General features: G+C 39.2%; 1 pseudogene; it reads right to left on the reverse strand.

The window, feature by feature from the left end:
• LOC131837091 (centromere protein K-like) overlaps positions 1-14220 on the reverse strand; it is a 101196-nt pseudogene that overhangs the window by 83408 nt on the left and 3568 nt on the right.

Below are 14220 nucleotides of genomic sequence, written 5' to 3' on the forward strand. Positions count from 1 at the left end.
CAGAGTGGCTGCAGCAGTTTGCATTTCCACCAATAGTGTAGGAGGGTTCCCCTTTCTCGGTATCCTCACCAACATCTGTTGTTTCCTGACTTGTTAATTTTAGCCGTTCTGATAGGGTGGTTTCTCACTGTGGTTTTGATTTGTATTTTCCTAATACCAAGCAATGTTCAGCATTTTTTCATGTGTCTGTTGGCCATTTGGATGTTTTCTTTGGAAAAGCATCTATTCATGACTTTTGCCCATTTCTTTTTCTGTTTTTAAGTTTCTTTTCAGCGTAACAGTATTCATTGTTTTTGCACCACACCCAGTGCTCCATCCAATCTGTGCCCTCTCTAATACCCACCACCTGGCTCCCCCAACCTCCCACCCCCTGACCCTTCGAAACCCTCAGATTGTTTTTCAGAGTCCATAGTCTCTCATGATTCACCTCCCCTTCCAATTTCCCTCAATTCCTTTCTCCTCTCCATCTCCCCTTGTCCTCCATGCTATTCGTTATGCTCCACAAATAAGTGAAACCATATGATAATTGACTCTCTCTGCTTGACTTATTTCACTCAGCATAATCTCTTCCAGTCCCGTCCATGTTGCTACAAAAGTTGGGTATTCATCCTTTCTGATGGAGGCATAATACTCCATAGTGTATATGGACCACATCTTCCTTATCCATTCATCCGTTGAAGGGCATCTGGGTTCTTTCCACAGTTTGGAGACTGTGGCCATTGCTGCTATAAACATTGGGGTACAGATGGCCCTTCTTTTCACGACTTCTGTATCTTTGAAGTAAATACCCAGGAGTGCAATTGCAGGGTCATAGGGAAGCTCTATTTTTTAATTTCTTGAGGAATCTCCACACTGTTTTCAAAAGTGGCTGCACCAACTTGCAACAAAAAAACTGAATAACATTCTGTTGCATGTATATACTACATATATATGCCACATCTGGTAATTCTGTCCTTTTGTTTTTAGGAAACACTGTTTCCCATAGCAGATGTACCATTTTACCTTTCTTTTTTTTTTTTTTTTTTTTTAAAGATTTTATTTATTTATTTGACAGAGAGAGATCACAAGTAGGCAGAGAGGCAGGCAGAGAGAGAGGAAGGGAAGCAGGCTCCCTGCTGAGCAGAGAGCCCGATGCGGGACTCGATCCCAGGACCCTGAGATCATGACCTGAGCCGAAGGCAGCGGCTTAACCCACTGAGCCACCCAGGCGCCCCCCATTTTACCTTTCTAACTGCAAAGTGCAAGGGTTCTAATTTCTCTATATCCTTGCCAATACTTGTTATTCTGTTTTTGTTATTGTTTTTTAATTCAATAATCACTCAAAAGGGTGTAAAGTGGTATCTTGTATGCTGATCTTTTACTGATTGGTTTATCTTCATCTTCTTTGGAGAAATGTTTATTCCAGTCTTTTTACCATTTCTTAACCAGGGTAATTTGGTGGTGGTGGTTGCTGAGTTGTAGGAATTCTTATATATTGTAGATATTAACCATATATCAGATATAGGATTTGAAAATATTCCCCCATCGTGAAGCTTGTTTTTGTTTCATATTACTGATACACAGAGGTTTTAAAATTTGATGTACTCCCATTTAATCTATTTTTTGTTTGTTTCCTGTGCTTTTGGTGTCATCAAAGAAATCTTTGACAAATCAAATGTCATGAAGATTTTATCTATGAGATTTATAATTTTAGCTCTTAAGTTTAGGTCTTTTATACAAATTATTGTTTTGCATATGGATATTCAATTTTCCCAGCACTGTGTGTTGAATAGATTATCTTTTCCCCCATTGAATGGCCTTTGTATTCCTGTTGAAATCATTTGAGCTGTAGGCAAGTTTATTTCTGGGTTCTATTCCATTTGTCTATGTGTTTTGCATTTTCAAAAAATATTTCTTAGGGTTTACATTTCAAAGTTAGCATTCCTAGTAGATCTTGTAAGAATAAATACGATGAGGAAGATTTTAAATCACACTATTCTGACTAGGAATCTCTGACAATTTTCATGATATAGGCCATGTGACCAGGATACAGATCAGCAAACCTTTTTTCTAAAGGGCCAGTTTATTAAGGACAGAGAGATTTACTTTTAGAAATTGACTCATGTAATTATGAAGATTGACAAGTCCAAAATCTGCAGGGTAGGCTGGTATATTAGAGACAAAGAAGAGTTGCAGATTTTAATCCAACACCAGGCTGGAGACAGAATTTCCTTCCCACCTTCCCTCCCTCCCTCTCTCCCTCCTTTCCTTCTTTCCTTTTTTCAAGATTTTATGTATTTATTTGACAGAGAGAGACATAACAGAGAGAACAAAGGAGGGGGAGTGGGAGAAGCAGGCTTCCCACTGAGCAGGAAGCCTGTTGTGGGGTTCAATACCAAGATCCTGGGATCATGTCCTGAGTTGAAGGCAAAGACTTAAAGACTGAACCACCCAGGTGCCCCAAATTTCCTCTTAAGAAACCTCACTCTAGTCTCTCTCAAAACTTTCAACTAATTGGATAAGACCCACCCACAAAAGAAGTTAATCCACATAACTAATGGTATATTTAGTTGTTGATCTCCTCCAAAAAACACCTTCACAATTGCATCCAGGCTGATGCTTGACCAAATATATGGGTGCTGTGGCTCAGCCAATTTGACACATAAAATTAACATCATAAATTCATCTCCTGTCAACTTGGCATTCATATATATTTCCTTAAACCATCCTAATCTCCAGGGGCGTCTGGGTGGCTCAGTCAGTTAAGTGTCCTGAGATCAAGCCCCCATTGGGGGTATTCCCTGCTCAGCAGGGATTCTGCTTCTTTTATCTATCCCTCGACTCATGTTCTCACTCTCACTTGCACTCTCTTTCAAATAATCTTGGGACCCCTGGGTAGCTCAGTCGGTTAAGTGTCTGCTTTCAGCTCAGGTCATGAACTCAGGGTCCTGGGATCAAGCCCCATATCAGACTCCCTGCTCAGCAGGGAGTATGCTTCTCTCTCTCCCTCTGCCCTTATTCCCTGCTTGTGCTCTCTATCTCAAATAAATAAATAAATTTTAAAAAATTAATTTTAAAATTAAAATAATTGAGCCTGGGTGACTTAGTGGGTTGGACCTCTGCCTTCAGCTCAGGTCATGATCTCAAGGTCCTGGGGTCGAGCCCCACGCCAGGCTCTCTGCTCAATGGGGGACCTGCTCCCCCCCCACCCGCCGTCTGCCTCTCTACATACTTGTGATCTCTGTCAAATAAATAAATAAAAATTTTTAAGAATATACTTTTTAAAAAATCAAATAAATAATAAATATAATCTTAAGAAAGAAAGATTTTTTTTCTCTCCTTCTGTCCCTCCCTCTCAAAAAAACCCAAACAAGCAGGGGGAGAGGCAGAATCAGAGGGAGAAGCATACTGCCAGCTGAGCAGGGAGCCCTACATGGGGCTCAACTGCAGGACTCCAGGATCATGACCTGAGCTGAAGGCAGATGCTTAACTGACCTAGCCACCCAGGTGCCCTAGTATCCTTCCCTTTGGAACAAAAATCTCTAGGCCAGAAAAGCATAGGTCATAGGGACAAGAAGTAAAGCTTTGCTTGTAGGTTGCTAGGATTAATAAGTAAAAGGGCCACTCCCATTTCTACCCTTTAATTCCTGAATCCAAGAATCTTGACTACCTGAGAAACTGTATCATATTGAATGCAGATTCATGGCATATGCATCCTCCTTGCCTCAGCTATACGAGATATTACCACTAGCTGATACTGCATCTGAGTCTTTCAAAGCCCATTTTACCATTCTATAAGCCAGCAACTTTAGGATGGTGGGAAACATGGTAAGATGAGTGAATTCCCACCAGTGCTGTACCAGTGCTGTACTTCATTTCCTGTTATTGGGGAGAAAAAAGTTTTCCTTGACCCTTGTAGGGCCTCTGGCTGGATCTGAATATTTTTTTAAGATTTTATTTATTAGAGAGAGAAAGATCATGAGTATCAGGGAGGAGCCAAAGGAGAGGGAGAAGCAGACTCTCCACTGATGGGCCCCAGGGAGCCCAGTGGTTATGAGGCTCAATCTCAAGACCCTGACATCATGACCTGAGCTGAAGGCAGACTGACTGAGTCACCCAGGTGCCCCTGGATCTGAATATTCTAAAGGAAGATTAACAGGAGAAAATCATGCAAATTACTTAATGTAAATTTTATGTAACCTGGGAGCCTTAAAGAAATGAAGACCCAGAGAAACAGACCTGAGTATATTGATGATAGGTTTTTGAAAAGTGGGCAGTCATGGAGAAATATGCTAAGGAGTAGGAGTAATTGTAGTAAATGTGGGGAAACATAAAAGGTCTTGTTTGCTCAGATTTTTCTCAGTATCCCTTTTTGTTCAGAGATAAATATGTTTACTTTTTCTGGATATTGGGAGGGTATCTTTCATATGAGGTTTTATGGCCTGTTTTAGGGTGAGGTGGAGGGTAGAGTATGAGTGAACTTCCTGATTCTGTTTTTTTTTTTTTTTTTCCCTCAAACTCCTTTATTCTCAAATATCCAATATGTTAAAGTGACACACTTGGGGGTAGCTGGTCCTAGACCCTATCACTCTGAAGTGAGTTCCTTGATGAGAAGGATACATGTCAGTGGATATGATATGCTGTAAGACCATGGGTGGTACTTTGACAGTGTGGGCAGAAGTACTGCACTCAGGGAAGGCAAATACATATCCAGAGTAGGTAAGTAAGTTTATTTCAGTAAGAACAAAATGTTGTCTTTTCTAAGATGGAACGGTCTAATGTGATCAGCCTTCCACCAAGTAGCTAGCTGAATACCCCAAGGAATTGTGCCATATCAGAGACTCAGTGTTGATCTCTGCTTCTGCCAGATTGGGTTCTCAGCAGTGGCTGCATTCAGGTTTACCATGGTGAGTGGACGTCCATGTTGCTGAGATCATGCATAACCTCTGTCCCTGCCACCATCGTCTCTCTGTTCATGGGTCTGTTGAGTGGTGATGGGTAGCTGGGGAAATGGGGTGACTGGTGTCCACAGAATAGGTCATACTATTCACTTGATTATTAAAATCCTTCCCTTCTGAGTTCATCCTTTGCTTAATATCCACAGGGAAAAAAATGTCTTCACAATGTTTGCCCATTCAGAATAGTCTATCTGTATACCTCTTTACCAGACCTCCTTATTGCCAATTTCCCAATCATGTTCTTTCTAAATCCCTGGCCAAGCCATTGGCTATAGCATAACAATCAACAAATAATCACATGTCTGGCCATTTCTCCAAAGCAAAATAAACAATTAGGTGTACTGCTAGAAGTTCTGCCCACTGGAAAAGAATTTACCACTTTTTTGTGTTCTTTCAGGAATATCCCAGAAAAGGAACATAGTGCTGCAATTATGTATTTTTGGGTGATGTCTGCATATTCTGCAGGCTTGTTTTTTCTTACTCTCTCATATGACCATAGGAAACCTATAATTAGGCAATATAAATTTATTTGTTTGTTTAAGAAACAAATTGAGAGCCTTATGTACACAGTCACCCACAGTCTTGCCTCCTGTAAGTGTGTGATTAGGGTGCCCAAAGTTTGTATTTTGCATATCTCCATTGCTACATCATACCATAGACTATCCATGTTCTCTTTACTAATATATATGGGATCCCTTTAAGCCTAATCAGCTAAAAGAACCAACTGCACAGGGCACCTGTGTGGCTCAGTTGGTTGGGCATCTGCCTTTTCACAGTTCATTATCCTAGGGTCCTCAGATCTAGGATCCTGAGAGTCTTGTATCAGGCTCCCTACTTGGTGGGAGTTGGCTTCTCCCTCTACCTCCCTCTTTCTCTCTCTGTCTCTCATGAATAAATAAATAAAATCTTAAAAAGAACCAATTACAGAAACCCTAGAACGAATTCCAAAAATTCATCCTTAATATTTTGTTCCTCTAGAGCCACTCTATGTACCAAAATCTGTATTAGCATTCTCCTGAGAAGCAGAACCAATAGGGTATGTATATTGGTCCGTCAGTCTGTGTGTGTATGTGCATATGCGTGTGTGTGTGTGTGTGTCTCCCCTTTATTTTGAAAGGGAGAAAGACATTGATTTTTTAAAATATTTTATTTATTTACTTGACAAATAGAGATTACAAGTAGGCAGAGAGGTAGGCAGAGAAAGAGGAGGAGGCAGGCTCCCTGCTGAACAGAGAGCCTGATGTGGGGTTTGATCCCAGGACCCTGGGGGATTGTGACCTGAGCCGAAGGCAGAGGCTTTTTAACACACTGAGCCACCCAGGTGCCCAAGACATTGATTTTAAGAAATTGACTCACATGGGGTACTTGGCTGGCTCAGTCAGAAGAGCATGTGAACCTTAATCTCAGGGTTGTGAGTTGGAACCCCACATTGGGTGTAGAGATTACTTAAAAATAAAAAATCCGGGGTGCCTGGGTGGCTCAGTGGGTTAAAGCCTCTGCCTTCAGCTCGGGTCATGATCTCAGGGTCCTGGGATCCAGCCCCACAACGGGATCTCTGCTCAGCGGGGAGCCTGCTTCCTCCTCTCTCTCTCTGCCTACCTCTCTGCCTACTTGTGATCTCTCTCTGTCAAATAAATAAATAAATCTTTAAAAAAAAATCTTTTTTTTTTAAATTTGACTCATGTGGTTATGAAGGCTGGCAAGTCCAAAATCTACAGGGTGGGCTAGGAAGCTGGAGGTCCAGTGAAGAGTTGATTTGCAGCTTGAGTCCAAAGTCAGTCTACTGGCAAAATACCCACTTAGGGAACCTCTGTTTTCTCATAAGACCTTCAAATGGGGGTGCCTGGTTGGCTCAGTTGGTTAGGCTTCTGACTTGATTTTGGTTCAGATCACGATCTCACGGTCATGAGATTGAGCCCCAAATCAGGTTCTGCTGAGAGTGGAGCCTGCTAGACATTCTCTGTCTTTCTGTCCCTCCCCTTCCCCCCACCCAGCTTTTGCACATTTTCTCTACCCCCTCTCATAAAAAACAACAAACAAACAAACAAACAAAAAAAACATGACAACAACAACAACAAAAACCCTTCAGTTGATTAAGTGAGGCTAACCTACATTATGGAATGTAATCTGCTTTATTCTAAAACTATTTAAATATTAATCCCATAAAAAATATGTTCACAGAAACACACAGGTTGATGTTTGATCAAATATCTGAGTATTATGGCCTATTCAATTGACACACAAAATTACCATCATTATCAGATAGTAAATATTTTTGTTTTGTGAACCATCTGGTTTCTGCTATGTAGGGAAGGAAAAGTTTTCCTCAAGCCTCTTTAGGGCTCTGGCTGGGTCTGAAAATTAATGTAAGTTTGATTTTATTCTATTTTAAATTGTTTATTTATTTATTTGATGTAAGTTTTATGTGACCCAGAAGCTTTTATTGCTAAGGAAATGAAGCCCCAAAGAAACAGAGATGATTATTTTTTGCCAGGTTTGTTGAAATGTGAGTAACCATGGAAGAATGTTAGGTCAGAAAATTTGAGGTTAGTGTAGCAAACTGGGAGAAATTTAGCAAGAGCTGTTTTTTTCAATTCTTGGCATCTCTTTGTCTTTAGAGATAAGGATACATCTTTCTAGGCATAGGGAAAGTACTTCTCAAAGGAGGAGTCTATGTCCTATTTCAGAGGAGAAGGGTGGGGAGGGAGATCAAAGTGAACTTTTGTTTCAGAGAGCCTGGTAGAGTGGGGAGGAACAGAGGGAGAGGAAAGAGAAAATATTAAACAGGCTCCAGGCCTAGTGCTCAACTCAGTGTGGGGCTGTATCTCACAACTCTGAGATCATGAACAGAGATGAAATCAAGAGAGGCACTTAACCAACTGAGCAACCCAGGTGCCCCCAAAGTGATTTTTTTTTTCTTTTATAATTTTCTCAAACTCCGTTGTCTTAAATATTCAATATGCCAAGGTGCCATATTCTGGCTTAGTGTGGACTGAACCCCATCAACTGTAACTATTCAGCTGTGAAGTTGTAGCCATAGATAAATATATAAACAAATGGGCATGGCTGTATGAGATAATAGAAAAAATATATATGTATCAGCAGCTATAATTTAATAAAATTTATATATATATATGTATATATTTATATATATATACATATACATATACATACACACTCACAGTTCCTGGCACAGAGTTCCTAAAATCCTTGTGATTTTTTTGATTGATAAGAACACTAAGAGCAACTCTTATTTTAACTGTTGGTCTTCAACCCCATCCCTGACACAGAACTCCTAAAACACTTGTAAATTCCTTAGTGGTAAGAACACTAGGAGGATCTCTTGTTCTGAGTAGGTAACTCTGGTTGGGTTCCTGGATGGCTCCTGGATGGGAGCTGACCACCAGAAAGGTGAAGTCATGATTAGAAGCTTGGAGTTTTTCAGACCCACCCCCACTTATGTAGAGAGGAGAGAGGGACTATAAATGGAGCTAATAATTGATCATGTCATCCTAGTAAAGTCTCCACAAAAAAAAAACAATGTATGGTACTAAGCTTCCAGGATGGTGAAAACATCCATTACTCGGAGGATGTAATGGGACAAATGCTTCTGCTCTTTGGAGCCTCTCAGACTTTGCCTGGGTCTCTCCTCATATGGTTGTTCATCTATATCCTTTTAGCATGTCCTTAATTAAACCGGATTAAACTGGTCCAGTTGACCTTCAAACAATGTGGGGATTAGGGGTGCCAATTCTCACACTGTTGAAAATCTATGTATAATTTTTTACTTCCCCCCAAATTAACTACTAATCGCTTACAATTAACCAGAAGCCTTACTGTTAACAAATAGTTGATTAACACCTATTTTGTATGTTACATGTATTATATACTATTTTCTTTTTTTTCCTTTTTTTTTTATGTCGGTTACCATACAGTACATCATTAGTTTTTGATGTAGTGTTCCATGACTCATTGTTTGCATTATAATACCCAGTGCTCCATGCAATCCGTACCCTCTTTAATACCCATCACCAGGCTCTTACAATACTTTTTCTTTCTTTCATTTTTTAAACACTTTATTTATTTATTTGATAGAGAGATCACAATTAGACAGAGAAGCAGGCTGAGAGAGAGGGAGAGAGGCAAGCTGAGAGGGAGAGAAAAGCAGGCTCCCCGCTGAGCAGAGAGCCTGAGGCAGGGCTTGATCCCAGGACCCTGAGATCATGACCTGAGCAGAAGGCACAGGCTTAACCTACTGAGCCATCCAGGTGCCCCTCAACAATACTTTTTCTTTTCTTTTTTTGATTAGAAAGCATTGAAATACATTTATTTAGTTAGTTAGTTCAATTAGCCAACATGTAGTACATCATTTGTTTTTGATATAGTGTTCAAGGATTCATCTGATGTGTATAACACCCAGTGATCATCATATCACACACCCACCTTAATAACCACCCCCCATGGGTTACCCCATATCCCCACCGCCTCCCTTCTATAACCCTCGTTTTGTTTCTTAATTTTTTCAATATTTCTAGGCTACATAGTTCACCTGCAAAATTTTTCAAATTGTTACAAATCTCCAAAAATCTTTCTAATTTATTTATTGGAAAAATTTGACCTTTAAAGTGGACCCATGCATTTCAAATTTTTGTTGTTCAAGGGTCAACTGTGAATGTTTCCCCAAGTTTAGTGAGCCTTAATTAAACCAAAAGGCGTAGAAGGTCACATAAGCCTCTGATTTGTAGCCACTCCAGACAGATGTTATGGGGAACCTCTGGACCTACTACTTGCAATTGGCATCTGAAGTGGGTAGGAGCAATCTTCTGAGACTGAGCCTTAACTTTAGGATCTGACACTACCTCCAGGTAACATATTATCAGAATTGAGGTAAATTTACAAACCCAGCTGGTGTTGTGGAGAATTATTTGGTCTTATTACTACTCATAAATTTGGTGACAAAAGTATCAGAAGTGAAGTATTCCAACTGAATGGGGTAATAGTGTGAGAAGGAGAAACATACAGGAGTGGAGAGCTGGATTTTTCCCATTTAGGAAGGAAAGACTGGGATTTTTCTATTCAGCTGTGTTCTAATTACATTTTATGTATGGATACTGAAATTTGAACTTTATGTAATTTTCATGTGTTACAAAATTGCCTTTCTTTTGATTCCCTCCCAACTACTTAAAACATAGGCAGTACGTGAGATTTAGTGTCATTTTCTGACCACCTAGAGGGTTTTTGCCCAAAGCCTGGATATGGTGAGAATGTATACAAAAGCCATGGGTGAAAGACTCTCTTTTTCATTACTTGTGACCTGCTGGAGTATTCTCAAGAGGAGTAGGCATTTCCTCCCCCTGCTCAGCCTCTTCTGGAGCTAGTCTTGGGATTTTCAAGAATGTGGTTCCCCAGATAGGGGGAAGGGAGCCTAAGGCAAAAATATCTCCTAGTCAGTTCTCCTGTGAATGGATTTTGCCTGTAGGGAAAGGCTGCCACCCAGTGCCTTGAGCAAATTGCCTGTAGGCACTGTCTTGGGCTTTTGTGCTCAAAGTGTGTGTTCTGTTTTGTCTTTTCACCCAGTTTACTCCTTGGGCTTTAGGTTTGTGGAATCAGAATTATAAAGAGAGTCATTGCCCATAATAGTTACTGCAGGGTAGAGTAGTGGTTAAGAGCAAGGGCAAAGTAAACAGAGAGCTGGGCTTGAATCTGGGTTCAACTGGTTGTGAGCTGTGTGACTTTGGGTATGGTTCTGGACTTCTCTGGGGCTCAGTTTCCTAATATGTGAGAGGGTTGGAAATATAAAGAAACTCAAGGGGTAGTTATTTGGATTAATGGTAAAGTACCTGGAAAAATTATCTGACACATTGTAAGCAGAATATATGTCTGCAAAATAAATAAATGAATAATGAAAAATAGCTGCTCTGCATAGAATGCAGACTTCAAACCATGCAGTCTTTATTGCCTTGAACTTCTGCTTCTGAATTTTAAATTTTGTCATAAAAAGGACTCTAGCCTCTCTGCTAGAGAGTATTTTACCTGTATCTCAAAATGTTTGCCTCTTATTTTATAATTTTATCTTTTGTATTTGTTTTAGTTCTGATACATTGGAATAAAATTCCAAAAAAGTGGTTTTAGTGGGTATGGCTTTCCTTTTCATATTAACAAAAATGTTTTTACAAAAAAGATAAGTAATCATGTTTTAAAGACTCCTCCACAGAAGTCCTCCTAGTGGCAGAAAAGAAGACTGGAGATTGTCTAATTGTCCCACATATAAAACTTTATAATATTTTATGTTTAAACATTTTATAACTTGTTCTGTTATATAGTTATATTTATTTTATTTTAAAGTTTTTTGTTTTTTGTTTTTTTTTTTTTAACTCCCTACAAGAGGAATTTTACTCAAGTAGAAGGACATCTTATTTTCAAACCTGGGCAGGATTTTTTACTTCCCTCACATTCAGCAAATACAAAACAATTTATATGAGTCAAAACCATCACAGTCTATCACTCACTTAAAAAAAAAATAATTAATTTGTTTGAGAGTGATCGTGAGAGAGAGAGAAAAAAGAATGAGCAGAGGGAGTAGCAGAGGGAGAGGGTGAAGCAGTTTCCCCGCTGAGCAAGGAGCCAGATGTGGGGTTTGATCCATGAGCCCCGGGATCATGACCTGAGCTGAGGGCAGATGCTCAACCGACTAAGCCACCCAGGCATGTCCATCATTCGTTGTTCTAAGAAAATTTATTAGCGTTGTATTAATTATATACATTTTCGCCACATAATAATTTCACAATATAACAAATTCAAAACCAGAAATCCACTTTCAAAACACTTTTTCTTTGCTTCGTCCTGTCCTCAAGCTTTTTTCCTAATGTGACTGGTTTACTTTAGAAAACATCAAGGGGTACTTGGGTGGCTCAGTCATTTAGCATCTGCCTTTTGCTCCGGTCCTGATCCCAGGTCCTCAGATGGAGCCCCACATCAGGCTCCCTGCTCTGCGGGAAACCTCCTTCTCCCTCTCCCACTCCTGCTTATGTGCCTGCTCTCACTATCTTTCTCTTTGTCAAATAAATAAATAAAATCTTTAGAAAAAAAAAAAGGAAAAGTAAAGAAAACATTAAATCTGTATATTTTAATTTTTCACTGTCTATTTGGATTATTTCAAAATGGAAGATAATTCAAAATAATGCTGTTGGGATTTATGTAGAACTTGCCCAAGGAGCAGAACACCTGTGTGTAAATTGGAAGACCTCATGAATAGAATCCAACCGTTGTCTTTCGGCTGGCTGCCTTTTGACTTCTTCCTATTTACCTGCTTGGGCCCTACTCCTCCGGAGGGTATTCTTGGGTTTTGTAATGGCTTGGGGGAGAGGGGTGGGCTCCATTGCTAGGAAGGGAGCCTATATTCTTTGTTCTTCACCTGCCAGAGGAATTAGAAGGGCCAGAGTGGGGAATCTGTGTGCTTTGTAGGTTTGATTGTGGCCAAAGCAGAAGGTAAGAAGGACCGCCTAGGTAGAGAGAGATCCGCCACAGTTGCAAAGTAGAGAGATCACAAAGAACAAATACTTTTTAATGACTAACATCTTTGCCCTTTTTTCTTGGAAATTCTCTCTTCCTTATTGATTTCTGTGAGTTCTTGATGTAATGGGTATGTATTAAGTGTATTCCAAAGGTATTCTCCTCTCTTTTAACCTTGTTTATTATATACTTTTGCCATACACGTGTCCTTAAACAACTTTTTCTGTTTTATTTGATTGTTTGCTTTTGATTTGGTACAGTTCATAAATTCAAATGATAATTTAAAAAAATATGCTTACGGGGACGCCTAGGTGGCTCAGTTGGTTAAGCGGCTGCCTTCGGCTCAGGTCATGATCCCAGCATCCTGGGATCGAGTCCCACATCGGGATCCTTGCTTGGCAGGGAGCCTGCTTCTCCCTCTGCCTCTGCCTGCCACTCTGTCTGCCTGTGCTTGCTCTTGCTTCTCTCTCTATGACAATTAAATAAATAAAATCTTTTAAAAAAAATATGCTTACAGAGATGCTTCAGTGGTACCTCTCCTTTCTGCCCTGTCCACCAACCTGCTCCCTTTGTAGGTGACCATGTCAGGACACTTCTGTATATAATTTCTGATCAGTTTATTCTCTTAACTTTTTATCTCAGAACAGCTTTATACTTACATAATTACTTCAAAGATAGTGCAGTTATTGTATATTTCACACATATATTCCTCAACATTTTACATTAGTATGGTGCATTGGTTATAATTAATAAACCAAACTGATGTTTAGACTTTATTTAGATGTTCTCATCTCTTCATAATGTCCTTTCTCTGTTCTGGATCTCATCCAGGATAACATTACATTTAGTACTCCTCTCTCAAGGCTCTTCTGGGTTGTAACAAAACTCAGAAAGTTTCTCAGACTTTCTTTGTTTTTGACAGTTTTTGGATTACTATTCAGGTATTTATAAAATGGCCCTCAATTGGAATTAAAAAAATTAAAATGTACACACTGTAATATCCACCTTTTAAAAATTGTACAATTCAGTGATTTTTAGCATATTCACAATGTTTTATAAACATCCCTACTATTTAATTTCAAACATTTTATCATCCTATAAAGAAACCCAATAACCAGTAGCAGTCAATCCCTACTCATCCTTCCCCCATTCTCTGACTACCGCTGTCTGGCTTTCTGTATCTATGAATTTGACTATTTTGAACATTTTGTATAAGTGGACTCATATCAAATGTGGCCCTTTATGTTTGAATCTTTTCATTTAGCATAACATTTTTCAAGCTTTATCCATTTTATAGCATGAATCAATACTTCATTCCTTTTTATGGCTAAATGATATTTTAATATAGATATGCCATACCACATATTTTGTTTATCCATTCATCAGTTGATAGACATTTGAGTTATTTTCTCTATTATAATAAGATTTCTATGAAAATTCATGTACATATTTTTGCATACATGTGTGTTTTCATTTCTTTATGGTTATATACTTAAGAGTAGAGTTTAGATCATAGGATAACTTTATTGTTAAAGTTTTAGGTATTCAAATTTTTTTTTCTAAAGTGGTTGCACTAATTTACATTTCTATAAGCAAGGTATGAATGTTCCAATTTGTCCACATCCTCCATAACACTTGTTATTGTCTTTTTGATTATAGCCCTCCTACTGAGTGTGAAGTGGCACCTCATTGAGATAATCTTTTGCATTTCCCTAATGACTAATGGTGTTGAACATCTTTTCATGTGCTGATTGGCCGTTTGTTTATATCG

This window comes from Mustela lutreola, chromosome 7 (genome assembly GCF_030435805.1).
Source record: "Mustela lutreola isolate mMusLut2 chromosome 7, mMusLut2.pri, whole genome shotgun sequence".
NCBI lineage: Eukaryota > Metazoa > Chordata > Mammalia > Carnivora > Mustelidae > Mustela > Mustela lutreola.